Genomic DNA, 17,562 nt, shown 5'->3' on the forward strand with positions numbered 1-17,562 from the left:
ATCTATAATTATTACAGCTTTCATATATTGAATATTAAACTGTTCCAATAAATAATTTTATTGATTTTTGTAGTATAATTTGTAGTCATTTATTTTAAAATGCAATTGATTTAATCAATAATTAACAACAATACTCACCTAGATGGCTGCAGCACCAATCCCAGTTGCAGCTGTTCCTCAGCTCCTCTAGCGCAGAGAACTGATTGATCAAACACTGCTTATCGCTCAGCTCTTGGTATTCAGCCTGCAGGGAGCTGGTAACTGTCAGCTCTCTGCTCTGCCCCCCCAGGGCTCACTGGAGCAATGGAATGTGCAGGGGAGTGGAGGCGCTCAGCGGCTCGCTGAGAGGCTGATTCAGTTGCCGGTCCAGGTATCTGGGTGGATCCCAGCCATATGGTTTGGACTTTTTCAGAGCTAGAAGCGGCTCTGTGACATCAGCCAATTGTAAGTCACTGTCTGATACCGCACTGCACTCCTGTGATCCATAGGAGAAGTACACCAAAATTGCTTTGGCTATACTTCTCCTTTATTAAAACTAATTACACACAAACTAAGTCAATAGCCAAGGTAGGTGAAATGATTTGAATGCCCTTGATTACCATCATGGTAAATGGGAAATCGTGGTGCTGTCATGTACCTGGTTATTGAGGCTGACATGAAGAAGGCCACTCTTACCACTCTGACTCAGGAGTCACTGGTAGTGGAACAGTGGCTGCGAGAGCATGGTGAGGTATGAGCACCTGTAATGAGTTCCATAGTCTGTCCGGATAGTTGCCGACACTTCACTGTCAGAAGACAGATGCAGCAGGCAAGGGAGGTTGATAGCAGGCTGGCAGGTAAAGAGCTGGCTGATGATGGGCTGCAGATGCTTGGTAAAAAGCAGAAGCCAGATGAGAACGTGCTGGACTGAAGAGCTGTAGCAGGCTGAGTGAAGTAGATGCAGGGTTAGACAAGTCAGGTTGGTAATAGACAGTCACTTTAGGCATAAGCAGTAGGCAGAAGAGCAATTTGTTCACAGATCAAGGTCAGCAAAGAAGAAGCAGATCAGTCAAGAGCAGGAGGCAGAAGCAGGATCCGGGAACAAGCCGATGTCAGGCAGGTAACATACAAGCATGGTCAGTACCAAGCCGGGTCAGGATCAAGGATAAAGGACAGGAATCGAGCAACAAAGCACAGGGAATGCTGTAGGCCAAACAGCAATGAGCCAGTTTTATAGCCCTGTGTAAACAGACCATTTGGTGCCAGTATTGGTGACAGGTGCACACCTGGGAACATCTGCCCGGCCAGTTGCCGGTCTGCACATGCTCACACGTATGCACCTGGAAACATCATCTTCACTATGGGGAATTCCATCGGTGCCTAGGTGTGAATGGAGCCTAAGGCCTGAATCACACTAGTGCGTTGCGTTTTGGCGCTCCGTTGTCTTTGCGAATTTCTCTATAAGGTGTTCTGCAGATCAACTGCGTTTTAGCTGCAGATCAGGTGCGAATTTGGAGACCTGGGAGAGGGGAGGGGGAGGGGGGAAGTGTATTGAACTGAATGAGACAAATACTGAAGAGAAATGAACACATCTGCGAATTCAGCTGCGTACCCATAGAAGATAATGGGACTGAATTCGCACCTGAGCCGCACCGCAAGACATAAAAACCGCACACGGTTTGGAGGCAATGCGCAGTGCGGATGCATCGCACATATGTGAACCAGCCTCATTGAAAACAATGTATTTTGAAATGTCCTGCGAATTAGATGCGGTTTAAGCCGCACTCAATTCGCATAGGTGTGAACCTGGCCTAAAAGGTTTGACTCAATCTGGTCACCATGGCTAGACCATATGAGTTTGGGTTCAAGCTAGGGATAGGCCTGCTTAGACATAGGTCTGCTTTCAAAATAGGTTCCATCTGCAATGCTTCATGTGTGTTAATGGTGTTTTTTTTTGTGTAGGTTTGATAAGATTTGCTGTGATATGCTTTCTCTGTCTTTTGTGTGTATGTTTATGCATTTATAAAAAAAAAAAACTAAAATAAAATATGATTTAAAAAAAAAACATATTTTTTTTTTGGCCCAAGGTAAATGAAAATTCTATCTATATTACATTTAGTTTGCTTCCTGCCTACATACTGTACACTCGTTCCAGCATCAGCTGCACAGTAATATACTATATCTAAACAATGTTGTTGACATGCATGCTTTGAGTCTCCACGAAGGGTGTATGTGAGAAGGTGGCACATACAGCAGGATCACCAGTTATTCTCGCTACAGATTTTAAAACATTGGAAATAACTTTCAAATGATAGGATGCTTAAGCTTACATTACATTTTAGTAATTGGATTTATAATAAATCCACTTTAGGGTTATTAAGTCATAAAATGATGACCTCGACCACTAAGAAAGAAGTTAATAATGAGGTGGGGGATTTTCTAAAAGAAGAAGTAAGAAGGATTTAAAGACTTAGACAAAGGAGTGGATGTGGATAAAGTATACTTGGATCTTGCCAAGTCTACAGGTTTAGAAAATTCAGTTTGTAAATGGATAGAAAAATGGCTTAAAGTGTTACTAAACCCACAACAGTGAACTCATTCTGTATATGCAGTAAAGTATGCTTGTTATACTCACTGTGGAACCTGTTATACTGCATTGTGTAAAAAAGTCTGTTTGATCGTGTATGCACAGATCCTCCTCTTCTTCCACTGATTCCAAAACATGTTTGGATAAAGCCCCACACACACGGTAGGACTTTTTGACACCAAACTTCAAAATGAGCACATTTTCAAAAAAATCCTACCGTGTGTACGCTCTATCGGATAAGATTTTTCGGTTTTCATCGGACAAAAGTTCGCTCTGCAAACGGACACACTTTTCGGGCAACAAAAGTCCTACGGTGCAAAGTCCTATCGTGTGTACAGAAATCCATCAGACTTTTGTCCGAAGTACAAATAAGCATGCCTAGAACCACTGTTAAAATCAACCAACAATAACAGAAGTTGACCAAAGGGTGACGGTAAAGAGCAGAAAAGAGCAGAAAAACCACGTGATGTTGGGAAAGTTTTGGGAAAGTTTGCAGAAAAGTCCTGCCGTGTGTATGCTATGGGTGTGCCCGGCAAACTCCCTTCGGACAAAAATCCACAGAAAAGTTTGTTTGAAGTCCGACCGTGTGTCCGAGGCTTAAGACAGAGTTAGTGGAGTCAGTTTGGTGTGTATTGCTAGAGAGTTTTAGTCTTTCTTGGGAGAGTGCATGTGATTAGCACAGGGCAAAACAGCACTGTCCAGACTAGGGTCAGGGGTCCTGCATCCTGATAGAATAGCCAGTGGAGTAAGAAATCTCCTCCTACAAGCTTTAACTAGGCACAGATAGAAGTCACAAGGCTGCTATATAGTGCAGACGAGAAAATGTATTTGACAGTTTATATTTACTAAAATAATTGCATTTCCATGTTCTGTGTACTGTGGGAGACAAGATATAGTGAATGCAAGGGTCCTAGGTTTAGTAACAGTTTAAAGCAGGGGTGCCCAACCAGTGGCCCGGGGGCCACATGTGGCCCGTGGAGCCCTCTGATGTGGCCCACGACCTCCTGCTCTGGGATGGCTGGTTCGCAAGCCCAGATTGCAGGTTACCGACCTTCCATCCGAGAACATCAGTGTTGTAAATGAAGCCAGCGGTAAAGGAAGCAAGCAACTCTTCAGAAAGTGCACCGCACCTGCAGGATATAATAGACGTTTATGGCAAAGTGCAGCTAACCGGCGGGAAGACCACATGTACACTGCGCCACAATAGACTGCAGACCATCAGTGTAAAAGCACCCTTTCACATGATCGGTCCAACCCTTTAATCACCTCTATGGAGTGGGAGGTGATTAAAGGGTCTTTTTACACCTGCCTACCTCCAATCCGATCTGCTAAAAAAACAGAAGTGGATCTGTCCCCTTCTATCTGATTGGATCGAAGGACCCATAGAGTAGATTTGGCTGTGTCTGCTTTACATATGCAGACTGGACACAGACCTATCATCTGCCCAGTCCGCTCATTGTGGCCCGCGACTGGTTACTAAATCGCTTAAGTGGCCCTCGGCCTTCAAAAGGTTGGGCACCCCTGGTTTAAAGACTGGCTAAAATGGCTACTGTTATATAGAATTTGGGATTAAAAGTACAAGTTCAGTGCTTATAGATGACACCAAACTATTTAGTGGAACTTACAACCCTATAGTACCTCAATGCACTATTTAATTGGGCAACTGCAGTATGTGGAAAATTAGGTTTAATGTTGATAAATGAAAAGTTAAAGGAGTGAAAAACATTTTTGCACCATACATTCTAGAAAGAGAATAGCTGGGACAATTAATAGGGGAGATGGATCTGGGTGTTCTGATAGATCATAGGCTTAATAACAGCATGCAATGCTAAGCTGCAATTTTTTAAAGCTAGCAAAATACATCCTTGCATTAAAAAAGGTACAGTCTCCAGAGAGAGAGACACATAATTTGACTGTGCAAATTAGTAGTAACACTGTGCAAATCAGTAGTAACACCTTGTCTGAAATATGGAGTTTAGTTTTGGGCAAAAACTAGAGAAAGTGAAGAGAATGGGAAACTTATAACGGGCATGGAGGGGCTTTTTTTTAATTCAGATTTTATTTATAAAGATTTTCTTTTTTCCATTTTACACACAAAAATACAAACACAAAATAGCTAGGGCAGAACAAACATTCCAATGACACAACACAAAGAAAAATGGAAGAGAGGAAACAAAAAAAGGGAAGAGAGGAAAGAAAAAAGGGAGGAACTTAGGTATGAGGAAATGTTTACTTAAAGTGGAGTTCCACCCATTTTTTTATGTTTGTCTGTGCTGCATGCTCTAATCTCATAGTGTTCAGAATGGACAATTTTTATTTAATTTGTTGCTTGTAAATACCTTTATTTTGTAGTCCTTCATTACTTCCTCCTCCTTATTTGCCTAGGCTATTTGCAAGGGTTTCTGGGATAGGCATCATGTTTCCCAGTAGTCCTTGCAAACCTGACTGAAACCTATTACATTGCTTGTGCACTGAGCATGTGCGAGATATGCAAGGCTGAAATCCAGGAAGTCATACAGTCTGGCTTCATGATGCCCACGCTTAAGATGGCCATGGTCTATTTCTAGATTATAAACTATCTAAATGCTGTAACAACCTAACAAAACGGACCTTAGTTTACAGACTAACTTTACTAGAATACATTAAACTTGTGTAATACAGGGGTATTTATATTTAAAAAGTGAAATTGTGGGTGGAACTCCCCTTTAACTGAATTTTTCTTGAGAGGAGGAGAAAAGGGAGGCAAATGATCACTGTGTATAATTATATAGGTGGTCCATAGTGAACCTGGTGTAGAATTGTTCACAAACTAGTTCTGGTAAACTCAGTAGATTGTTTCAAAAAAGAGCTGGATGAATGATTGCTCATTCAGTCCCCAGTGTCTGTGTTATGGAAGGTGGAGAGAGTGAACTGGTGTGAACCTAGAAGTTCAGGTAACTGAGTTCAAAGACAGTACCAGACATGAAATCCATAAATGAAAAGTAATTCTCCCCTCTGTACCACTCTCTTTCTCTTACACTAACTGTAATTATATCACTCAAGTGGTGCTAGTGTTTATTGATTTTTTTTTTACCAGCTTGAGATGATTGTAACTGTATTAGTGCACTCGCAAAAATAATGACTGAGTAGTGTCAGTGATACCTTTTCAGTTTGCACTAACATTAATAATTTCAGGAAAATCTTTATTTTTCTCACTTTTTCAGTTATCTTTGCATAATGAGTGTCAAGGTTTGCTTATCACATTTGCTGTTTGCACTCATTTACTGAAACTCATTTGTGTTATGCAAGGCCGCCATCAGGGGCATACAGGCAATACTCAAGTAAGGGGCCTGAGCATCCCAATGGGCCCACTCCACCAACTTATTTTTGGCAGCAGCCAGGGCTGTCTTTAGTGCAGGGCAAACAGGGAATCTGCCCTGGGCCCAATCTTTGTAGGGGGGCCCGCGCTACCTGTGAATTGGGGCCACGATGACAGCTTTGCAGAGTGCACAGAGGACATAGGAGACTGTATTCCCGATCTAGCCAGCAGTGAGGGGGTGGGGCTGGGAGCTCCACTGACACGCTGACCCCACCCCATGGAGCCTGTAACTACAGAGCAGCTGTAGTTAGAGCAGTAATCAGAGTGGGCGCATCAGTGGAGCTCCCACCACTCTATACTGGCTGGGGAATACAAAGGTCCGGGGTGGGGCGGGGCCGGGAGCTCCACTGACGCACCCACTCTGATCACTGCTTTAACTACAGACGCTCTGTTCCGAGCATACAGGTTACATGGGGTGGGGTCAGTGTGTCAGTGGAGCTCCCGGCCCCGCCCCTCACTGCTGGCTAGATTGGGAATACAGCCTCCCGTGTCCTCTGTACACTCTGCAAAGCTGTCATCGGGGCCCCAATTCACAGGTAATCTCATGCAGTATGACCGCAGTCTCTGGTAATCTCATGCAGTATGTCCGCAGTCTGGTAATCTCATGCAGTATGTCCGCAGTCTCTAGTAATCTTGTACAGTATGTCCACAGTTTCTGGTAATCTCGTGCAGTATGTCTGCAGTCTCTGGTAATCTTGTACAGTATGTCTGCAGTCTGGTAATCTTGTGCAGTATATCCGCAGTCTCTGGTAATGTCCTGCAGTATGTCCGCAGTCTGGTAATCTCGTGCAGTATGTCCGCAGTCTGGTATTCTCTTGCAGTATGTCCGCTGTCTCTGGTAATCTCCTGTATGTCTGAACTCTCTCACCCTCTCCTGTAGTATGTGTATTAATGTGCCACTTTACTTGCTCCAAATTTTGGGATTGCTCCACTGCTCAGTGAGTGGTAATGATGTGCATTAACCTATAGCAACCAATCAGTGAGCGCTAATAATGTGCAGTAACCTCTAGCAACCAATCAACAAGCAGAAATTATGTGTTGTAACCTCTAACAACCAGCCAGTGAGCGGTAAGGATAGGATGTAACCTCTGGCAAACAATTGCAATCACTGCGTGATCTGCTGCAGTAAACAGATTTTGAGTCTTTCTGCTATTTTTTTGTATGTCTCGGAAATGAGGGGGGGGGGGGGCAAAAAAATGTTTGCCCAGGGCCCAATCAAAATTAAAGATGGCCCTGGCAGCAGCGCAAGAAATGAATCTATCACCTGCTGCACCGCCGCTAGGACGAGGGGTCGTTAGTAGTAAAGCGCTACTAATTTTAGCACGCTTTACCACTGTTATAGTGGCGCTTTTAGCCCCCCGCTAGCGGCTGAGGAAAGGGTTAAAAGCACCCGCAAAGTGCCACTGCCGAAGCGCTTGGCAGGTGCATCAGCAGCGGTGCCAATTGATTTAAATGATGGGCGGTGGAGCAGCGGTTAATACAACGCTCCCGCATTGCCCGAAAAATGCTGCTTGCAGGACTTTTTCTAGCGTCCTGCAAGTGCACCGCCCCAGTGTGAAAGGGGTCTTGGACTCTGAGTAATGTTGGTGGTCAGGCTGGGGGGGGGGTGGGGCCCAGGCCTAATGCTGTGTAAGGGGCCCCAAAATGTCTTATGGCTGCCCTGGTGTTATTATTCCAGTCAATTTCTGGGTAGTTAAGATCCCCCATTATTATCACCGTCCCAGCGCTTGCAGCCCTTTCCATCTGTGCAAGGAACCGAGTCTCCACCTCCTCATTAACATTGGGTGGTCTATAACAAACTCCAATGATTAACTTTGAACTACGCACATCTGTATTCAGTTCCACCCATAATGCTTCAGCCTCATCACACTCTCCATCAACCAGGTCCTCTTTCATGCTTGCTTTGAGGTCACTTCTCACATAGAGACAGACCCCTCCACCTTTCCTTTTTACCCTGTCTTTCCGAAAGAGAGCATAGCCAGGAATATCATAGCTCTCCTCATGCACCAGAGCTTCCAACTCACCTTTTTTGCTTGGCAGACTTCTGGCATTGTTGAACAAACACTTAAATGTATTGTTACATTTTTCTCTGGTGTTTTTCATATAATTTTTAGTAGTACAAATGGCACTTTAATTTCCAATGGCTGTTTGCAACATGGGAACTTTCTTGTCACCTGCCATAACCCTCCCCCCATCTATCCTCATTCCACTCTCCATTAATGTCTGACCCCTAACTGACCTGTGCGCCTGATGTAATTCTAGTTCACCCTCCCCCTCAAGTCTAGTTTAAATACTCCTCCAGCATTCCCATAAAACTCTCCCCCAGCACAGCAGACCCCCTTCCATTCAAGTGAAAACCGTCTTTAGCATATAGGTTGCACCCCAATGAAAAGTCAGCCCAGTGCTATAGAAACCCAAATCCCTCCTTCCTACACCAGGTCTTTAGCCATGCATTCAGCTCTCTAATCTCCCCCTGCCTTTCCTGTGTTGCGCATGGCACAGGCAATATTTCAGAGAATATCACCTTGGAGGTTCTTCCCTTCATCTTGCAGCCTAGTTCTTTAAATTGATTCTTAAGGCGCCTCCACCTTCCATGTATACTGTCATTGGTTCCAACGTGGACCAAGACAGCACGGTCATGCCCAGCCCCTCCCAGTAATTTATCCACCCGGTCCACCACATGCCGAACCCTGGCACCAGGGAGACAGCAAACCATTCGGTTGAGGCGATCCTGGCGACAAATTATTCTATCAGTCCTGATTATAGAATCCCCTATTACCACCAAGGACCCCTTTCAAGGTTGTCCTTTCTACCCAGTGTTGCAACTTGCTCATCCAGATCTCTAATGCAAGCTTCCAGAAGGGCAACCTGCTTACATCTGTCACAGCGGTATCCATCCTGGAGCTGTTGCACCAATTTTGCATACATGCGTATATCAAGACATCGCTTGTATAGCGACTTGTATAGCAAGTCAAAATTTATAAACAAAAAAGACTTGTCTTGCAAAACGCTCTCAAACCAAGGTTTTACTGTATAGGCATTCACATGTAAGTAAAATAAAATTCTAGCTTGGGCAGAAAACAACAACCCTCTTCATGTTAATTTTACATATTGCAAGAATTGTAACACTTCCTCTCAGATTTTACTTGCTTCTGTTTTTCTAAAGAAAAGTTGCAATACGTCGAAAAGATTGGTTGCTCCAATCACACAATTACTGCAAATGTTGTGATAACATAAACAGACTCCATCTATTGCACTGCGGTAGTCATTTAGTACCTTCATCCTTCTAGTCAGCGGTGCCTGAAATGTTACTTCTGTACAGAATTACTTAGCAGTGAACCAGTTACACACCAAAAAGAATGAAAATTCTAGGAAGTCATGTTACTAATTTGCATTATTAAATTTGTTTTTTGAACATTCTTATTAATCTCTGCCTAATATTATCCAAATATAAAGATTAAGTCTTCTGAAATATATCTGTTAGATGTGCCTGTGGAGATTCTTTCCTTTTTCAGAAACTTTGGCGGTAAGCTCTTGCTTAGAAAGTGAGTTGAGAATTATATACGTTAACCCCTTACGCAAATAAACTAATTCTACATGGTTAGGGCCATTTATAAAACACAGTAAGCCATTCTGCTCTAGATTTATACAACTGGTTGTATACTGGTTTGCCAGCTATCCTGGTGGTGTGTGCTTGCAAAGTCTTATGTCTAGTGCAGGTACTTGTCTACATGTATCTGTGGCTGTGTGTAAAAAAATTACGAATTTAACCAAATTATGTATTTACTAAAAACATCCATACATTTTTTGTGGAGCATTAAGCCTCATACACACGATCAGACTTCCATCGGAAAAAATCCGTGGATTTTTGTCCGAAGGGCGTTGTCCGTGAACCTGTTCTGCATACAGACGACAGAACTTTTTCAGCCAACATTCACTAAACTACGCGTTTTTTCTGCTCTTTAGCTCCACCCTTTGGGCACAATCTGCTAATGTTTTCTTATGGTTAGCATTGGTTCGGAGCATGCGTGTTTGTAATTTGGATTTTAGTCCGACGGATTTGTGTACACACAATCGGATAATCCAACTGAACACATTTGTTGTCAGACAATTTGAGAGCATGACCATCCAACATTTGTTGCCGGAAAATCCGACAACAATTGTCCAATGAAGCATACAGATGGTCAGATTATCCTACAAAACACATCCATCGGACAATTGTTGTCAGAATATCCGATCATGTGTATGGGCCTTAAGCCAAGTTGTATTACTTTAATTTCATTTAGGCTGGGTTCACACTGATTTCAGATGCAGCTCACAGCAGGGGTCCAGTGCATCCCTGTTCTCCATTTCTGGGATGAACCAGTCCCAAATATTTGCCTTAATTTATACCTGAAACTGAGCCAAAGACACAAAGGACCCTTGTGCAATCCGCTCTGCAGCTGCCCCAGAGATGTGTGAACCGGCTCCATTGCGAGCTGGTCACAGTCTCCTGTCATGCAAATTGGATGCAGAGAAACCCACATCAAATTCGCATAATTGTGAACTTAGACTAAAAAAGTGAGGTAAGTACGAGAACAGCAGGAATACTGGCACACATCAGGATGTTGCTTCCTTAATACATCTATTAACCCTAGCTCCCGTAAGTAAGTGTCAAAAAGAGGGGGCAAAAGTCATCTCCAATAGCAGAGTGGGATCAACCTGCATCAGTATGCCTGTCCATAACAGGATCTTAAAAATTATTGAAATCCCTGGATGGTTCACTAAAGACTGTGACAGCAAACCCAAAACCTATCCCTCATCTTGTCTAAAGTATTGGGACGCCTTTACACACACATGAACTTGGCATGGCATCCCAGTCTTAGCCTGTAAGGTTCATTATTGAGTCGGCCCACCCTTTGCAGCTGTGAAGCATATGCTTCAGTGTAATCCTCCCTGCTTGTTTAAGGCTGTTAATGGTATTTACCCTTCTGCAGCCAGTCCTGTTTCAAATGTTAATTGCTCTAGTGTGTTGTGTGGAAAAGCCCTGTGTTTACTGGTTACTGTGATTAGATAAGTGGCTCATGTTAATTATTCTGATTGCTTCATTGTGGTAATTATCTCTCTATATGCGGGGTCGAGCTGTCTAGTTAATGTATTCAGTACAACTAGTAATTAGCGTCACTGATCTCATTGTCTAAAGAAATGTGTCTGATCAGGTTAAACATAGCGGAGCCGAACCGGCTAGATACTGATTAGTTCAAAGAAATATCCTTATTTCAAAGGATCTGTATTGAATACCCCCCACTGTGTAAGGGGGGGCGGAGATTGTCATTGTAACAGTTGTAACCACATATAAGCTCTGTGTTATACCATTAAAACTCTGTGTTGTTCCAGCAGTAAGCTTGTCTCATGTGTGGCTATTTGGGGCGATTCCATGGACTCCTACTTGTGGAATATTGGGTGATTTTCGTTATGGGAAGAAGGGACTGTTTGACGGGGATATCATACCAATACCGTCACAATTGGTTGGCAGCAGAGGGATTCTCCCTTCTACTCTCCCTTACACCCGGATTCCAAGCAGACACTGGGAACAGTGAATGGAAGGCTGCTACACCCTGCTTAAAAGAAATACACTGAAAGAACTACTGGAAGTTCGTGGAAGGATTGCTAGCAACAAAACCAAGCGGGTCATCATAGCAGAATTAATGGAGATGGACCAGGAGAACGTGATTGCAGCAAAGCCAGCAGTACAAGAGATGGAGACACCAGTGATTCAGGAAGAGGAATCACCAGCCAACAAGCTAATGAGAGAGAAGCTAGCATGGTTCGGCCCGAACCCAACAGCAGATGTGGTGCTGAAAGTGATGGACCTATTAGCAAATGCAGAACTACAGAAGGATAAACAAATAAGAGACGCAGAGCTACAGAAGGATAAACAAATAAGAGACGCAGAACTACAGTTAAAACTGGCAGCAGTCCAACAAGCAGCCGCACATTCTCCAAACAGTGAGTACAGCACAGCAGACGCAAGGAAGATTCCGTTTAGCGCTTTTAAAGCTTTTGATGAAAAGGACTGTGAAATTGATAACTACCTGGCAGATTTTGAGAGACAATGTAACCTGCACCGAATAGCTAGAGGAGAGTGGGTTGCAATATTGTCAGGCAAACTGTCAGGCAAAGCTTCTGATGCTTTCCGGACCGTGCCAGATCAGGATATCCATAGCTACGCCAGGGTTAAAGAAGCGCTTCTAGCTCGTTATGCAGTAACCCCAGAGTCCCACCGACAGAAGTTCAGGGACTCACGCAAAACCACGGAAGACTCTTACGCGGAATGGGCATGCCAGTTATCCCTGTCGGCCTCTAACTGGGTTAACAGCAGCCAGGCCACCACCGCAGAGGACATTTTGCAACTAATGCTCCTGGAGCAATTTTACAATCACATCCAGGCGGATGTCAAAGATTGGGTGAGAGATCGCAGGCCCATGACTCTACCAGAGGCAGCGAAGTTGGCGGATGAATATGCGGATACTCGCAAGACAAACCAGGTCACACCACGGGTACAACCTCCACGACCAACGGCGCCCTCACACCCACCAGCCGCTAGATACCAACCTCCTAACAGACCGATGACATCTAGCCCTCGCTATCCACTCCAGAAGGACAACGATCAACGCTGCTTCCGGTGCAAACAGCTGGGTCACTTCAAGCAGAATTGCCCCCTGAATGACAACACCAGGTCAAATTGGTCTCAACCTGGGTACCGCCCACCAGCAGCAGCCCATTGTGTAGACTCGGCTTGGGATCCCCAGGAGCTGGGTCCGGAAAAACCATTGGACACCCTTTATGAAGTCCTCACGGTACAATCTGTTATTACGGACAACAGGGAACACCATTGTCAGCTGGTCATGGGCGACAGCCATGAGCCGGAGGGGCCCTGGAGGGAGCTGGGCAGAAAGAGCACCGCCGGCTACCCCCCAAGAAGAAGAGGTCCTGGAAGCCGTATAACAAGCTGACCTGGGAGGAGAAGAAGCGACTGGAGGAGAGGGAGTCGCAGCGGGCGTCCCAGATGCGTGCCGAGATGTTCGCCAAGGGCCCACCGGTGGCCCCTTACACCACCACCCAGTTCCTGATGATGAAGGACCACGTAGGGAGCCTGAAGGACATGAGCAAGCAGGAGCTGATCCGTGAGTACATAGAGCTGGAGGAGTGCATAAGCCGCATGGAGGAGGAGAACAACCACCTGAGGTCACAGCAGGCTGACCCCCCCAGGCTCCATGAACTGAAGATGGAGCTGGAGAAGCTCAAAGAGGAGAACCGGCGGCTGCGGAGGGAGCAGAGGGTGGCTGACCCTATGGGGTACTGATTCCCCCCCCCTCCGGACTCTGAGCACCAGTGCTACAGCATTTCAACAAATATAACTTTTTCTTTTTTTTATGAATCTCCTGTGATTGTCACTTCAGAGCCATAACCTGCCCCCTCCCATAGCGGGACACCTAGACGGCGGCGCACAGACCCATTCGCCGTCTTCACACTGACTTCTGGTGACTCTGCAGATTGCACCAAGACTTGGGGACTGAACGGCGTGTGATCTGACGACCCGGTGGCATACCTGAGTCTGAAACAGTTGCCAAGGGAGGTCAGTTACGCCAAACGGAGTTAACCTCGGACTAAAAGCTCTGAACCCGTCAACCCTACTGGACCAGGGAAGGTCCAACCGGGTTTGCCGGAGCAGGGAGAAAAAGGGGGGCCATTGTGAAGCATATGCTTCAGTGTAATCCTCCCTGCTTGTTTAAGGCTGTTAATGGTATTTACCCTTCTGCAGCCAGTCCTGTTTCAAATGTTAATTGCTCTAGTGTGTTGTGTGGAAAAGCCCTGTGTTTACTGGTTACTGTGATTAGATAAGTGGCTCATGTTAATTATTCTGATTGCTTCATTGTGGTAATTATCTCTCTATATGCGGGGTCGAGCTGTCTAGTTAATGTATTCAGTACAACTAGTAATTAGTGTCACTGATCTCATTGTCTAAAGAAATGTGTCTGATCAGGTTAAACATAGCGGAGCCGAACCGGCTAGATACTGATTAGTTCAAAGAAATATCCTTATTTCAAAGGATCTGTATTGAAGACCCCCCACTGTGTAAGGGGGGGCGGAGATTGTCATTGTAACAGTTGTAACCACATATAAGCTCTGTGTTATACCATTAAAACTCTGTGTTGTTCCAGCAGTAAGCTTGTCTCATGTGTGGCTATTTGGGGCGATTCCATGGACTCCTACTTGTGGAATATTGGGTGATTTTCGTTATGGGAAGAAGGGACTGTTTGACGGGGATATCATACCAATACCGTCACAGCAGCTATAACAGCTTCAACTCTTTTGGGAAGACTGTCCACAAGGTTTAGGAGTGTGTCTATGGGAATGTTTGACCATTCTTCCAGAAGCACATCTGTGAGGTCAGGCATTGATGTTGGACGAGAATGGCTGGCTTGCAGTTTCCGCTCTAATTCACCCCAAAGGTGTTATATCGGATTGAGGTCAGGTCTCTGTGCAGTGCAGGTCAGTCAAATTCCTTCACCACAAACTCACTCATCCATGTCTTTATTGATCTTTCTTTTTGCCCTGGTCCAAATCATTTGGTGGAGGGGGGATTATGGTGTGAGGTTGTTTTTCAGGGGTGGGGCTTGGTCCCTTAGTTCCAATGAAGGGAACACCTAAAGGCATCAGCATACCAAGACATTTTGGACAATTTCCTGCTCCCAACTTTGTGGGAACAGTTTGCTGTTTGCAGTTTCCTGTTCCAACATGACTGTGCACCAATTCACAAAGCAAGGTCCACAGCATTGTGGATTAATAGGGCCATGGAGGCATACTGGATAGCCAAAACCCCATAATAGCCCTGAAAACAGCTCCCCCATGTCTCAGCATGGCCAAATGATATACCCAGGAGAATCCATAAAACGAATAAGATTTTACAGCATGCTGGAGCAAGAATTAGAAAAGTCCAGTAAATAAAAAGATTCCGGTTTGAAGAAAGATTTTAAACTCTAATCTAAATTAGATACTTTTTAGAACTAGAGATCTACAACAGCAACCAAATACAGCTTGAGCTATAAAATTGAAAAATTGATTATGTAGATCTAACTTTCCCATATGCAGTCTTCCATCTCTAACATAGAATAAGATGCATACATTAATTTCACCAAAATTGTATTTATTTTCCACTTATTTTTTAATAAAAATGATGCAAGGTAATTAAAACCATCACGGGTGAAATTAAGACAGTATCTATGCAATTGTCAAAACCCTGTTGCAGATGCCTACATTTATTCCTGTTATTCAATTTGATTTGTAAAGTAAAAAAAAAATCTTTACCTTAAACTGTCAATATTCGAAATTACATTTTTAAAATTATTTCTATTTAGTTATTTATTAGTGTTCTGTACTTAAAAAAGGTAAATGTTTCTAAAACTCTTCTATAATCTGTTTCATTATTTCATGATTTCCTACTTTTGTTGACTGCAGTGGAAAATATAATCACTTAAGTCAGGACACAAACAGGTAAGAAAAATAAATAAATATGTAGTGCAGTATAATTGCATGAAATTATTCAAGTAGGCTTGTGGGAACACATATTCTAAATAATATTAGATAGCAACATATACCTGTTACTGAAATAAATACTGTGAGTGTTCCTGAAAGTGCTACAGTAGTACATAGCATTTATTATTAAAAAAAATAACAAAAGAAAATACATATGCAAAAAAATCAACCATTTTTTTCTCCTGCTTCTTGATTTTGCCATTGTACAACCATGTCCTAAATCCATATAACACAACAATGGAGTAAAAATATACAAATTAGAAAAGGCTTGTCGTATCGTATTGAGGTGCATGAGCGATGTTGTAGGAAGGGCGGACCTACCTACAACATCGTTAATGCACCTCAATGTGATAAGCCTTTTCTGATTACTCAAATGTGAGTGTTTTTTTATCTATTTACAATAAATACTTCTATAAATGGTATCACGCTATGCAGATTTTTTTATTTCATTGCGCATGAATACGTGGATACCGGTCTTCTGTCCTCTGTGTGCATCACGCCATATTGATGTTTCTGTTTGCTGTGTCTGATTAACTGCCTTGGATCCAGGACCAGCTGTATTCATCGGGTTGATTAACCAACAAGTCTTTCTCGACTTATTAGGCATATGGCTTTTTAAGTTTGTGACATCTGGTAAGCCCCTTTCCAGTAGGTGGTGGTGCTTCTGACAACTGTTTCTTTCCATTTGAAGGGTCACACCTAAGATTGGACTTTTTTTGTTTAGTATCTCTTAACATACATCAATGATTGGACTTTATTAGTCACTTATGATTTTTGTCACTGGTTACTCAAGACTCGCTTTTTATTGGTATTGTCACTTAAGATTTACTTCTTGTTAGTGTTATTTTTGTTATTCAGATTATTACTAGTGTGTATTATTGCCTTGATTTATTAATTAGAGGTGTGTTTCATATGACACTGTGGAACTTAATCACTAACAGTTTGATTCAACATTTGTTTTTTATATATATTAGCGCTGCATTTTTTCTATATCCAATTAACTAAACTGGTTGTAAAGCTTCGCGTTTTTTCACCTTAATGCACCGGAGGCCCCCTGTTTACTTACCTAAAACCCTTGAAAGTCCCACGTCGAGAAAGCACTGGCTTCTCGTCCCGGGCTTCTCGGCTCTTCATTGGATAGATTGATAGCAGTGCAGCCATTGGCTCGTGCTGGTGTCAATCAACTCCAATGACGCGGGCGGTGGGGCCGAGTCCTGTAGTTGGCGGCTATGGATGCTGAATACAGGACTCGGGAGCACACCCGCAAGGTAACCCCGTTGGGAAAGCGCTTCCAGGGGGGTTAGCTGATGCGGGGAGGAGCCAAGACAGCCGCTGAGGGACCCCAGAAGACGAGGATCGTAGCCACTGTGTGCAAAACGAGCTGCACAGCAGAGGTAAGTATGACATGTTTGTTATTTTTTTTTTTTATCGAAACTATAGTACCCCTTTAACTATCTCACTCCAGGGCCAGTGCTACCACTAAAAGAACCAGGCAGCTACCTAGGGCGCACTTCCACCTATGGTGCAGCCACAGCCGCGAGTTCATACTGTTTGACCTTGACCTACAGTGGTCCCTATGTTTTTTTTTTTGTTAGATGCCTGGGTCTTTGGGGTCATGTTTTCGTCCCACTTTCCCTGTTAGCTCTGGTACCTGGAGCTCAGAATGACCGACAGAAGATTTAGCCCCCCCCCCCTGCATGACCAGGTAATTTTTTTGCGATATACGGCCCTGCGTTACTTTAACCTCCCTAGCGGTAATCCCGAGTGTGGCTCAGGGTTAATTTTCAGAAAATGGAAAAAATACCCCTAGGGACTTTGAGTTGCAGCACGGAAATCAAAAATGATAACGATAGGTGTATGAAAATATAAAAACATATTTATTACAGATTTCAATTGGTATCCAAACAAGTATAAAAATTTCTGGTTTAAATCAGGACATGAGCATCAAGAGGAGAACATAAGGTAAGGGCCAATACATACAATAGGTGGCCAGCCATATACAATATATTTAGAAACTGGGTACTGAGGATGCAAACAACCCAATGCGTTTCGACCTGTT

Source organism: Rana temporaria, chromosome 1, assembly GCF_905171775.1.
Source record: "Rana temporaria chromosome 1, aRanTem1.1, whole genome shotgun sequence".
In the NCBI taxonomy this organism is placed as follows: domain Eukaryota; kingdom Metazoa; phylum Chordata; class Amphibia; order Anura; family Ranidae; genus Rana; species Rana temporaria.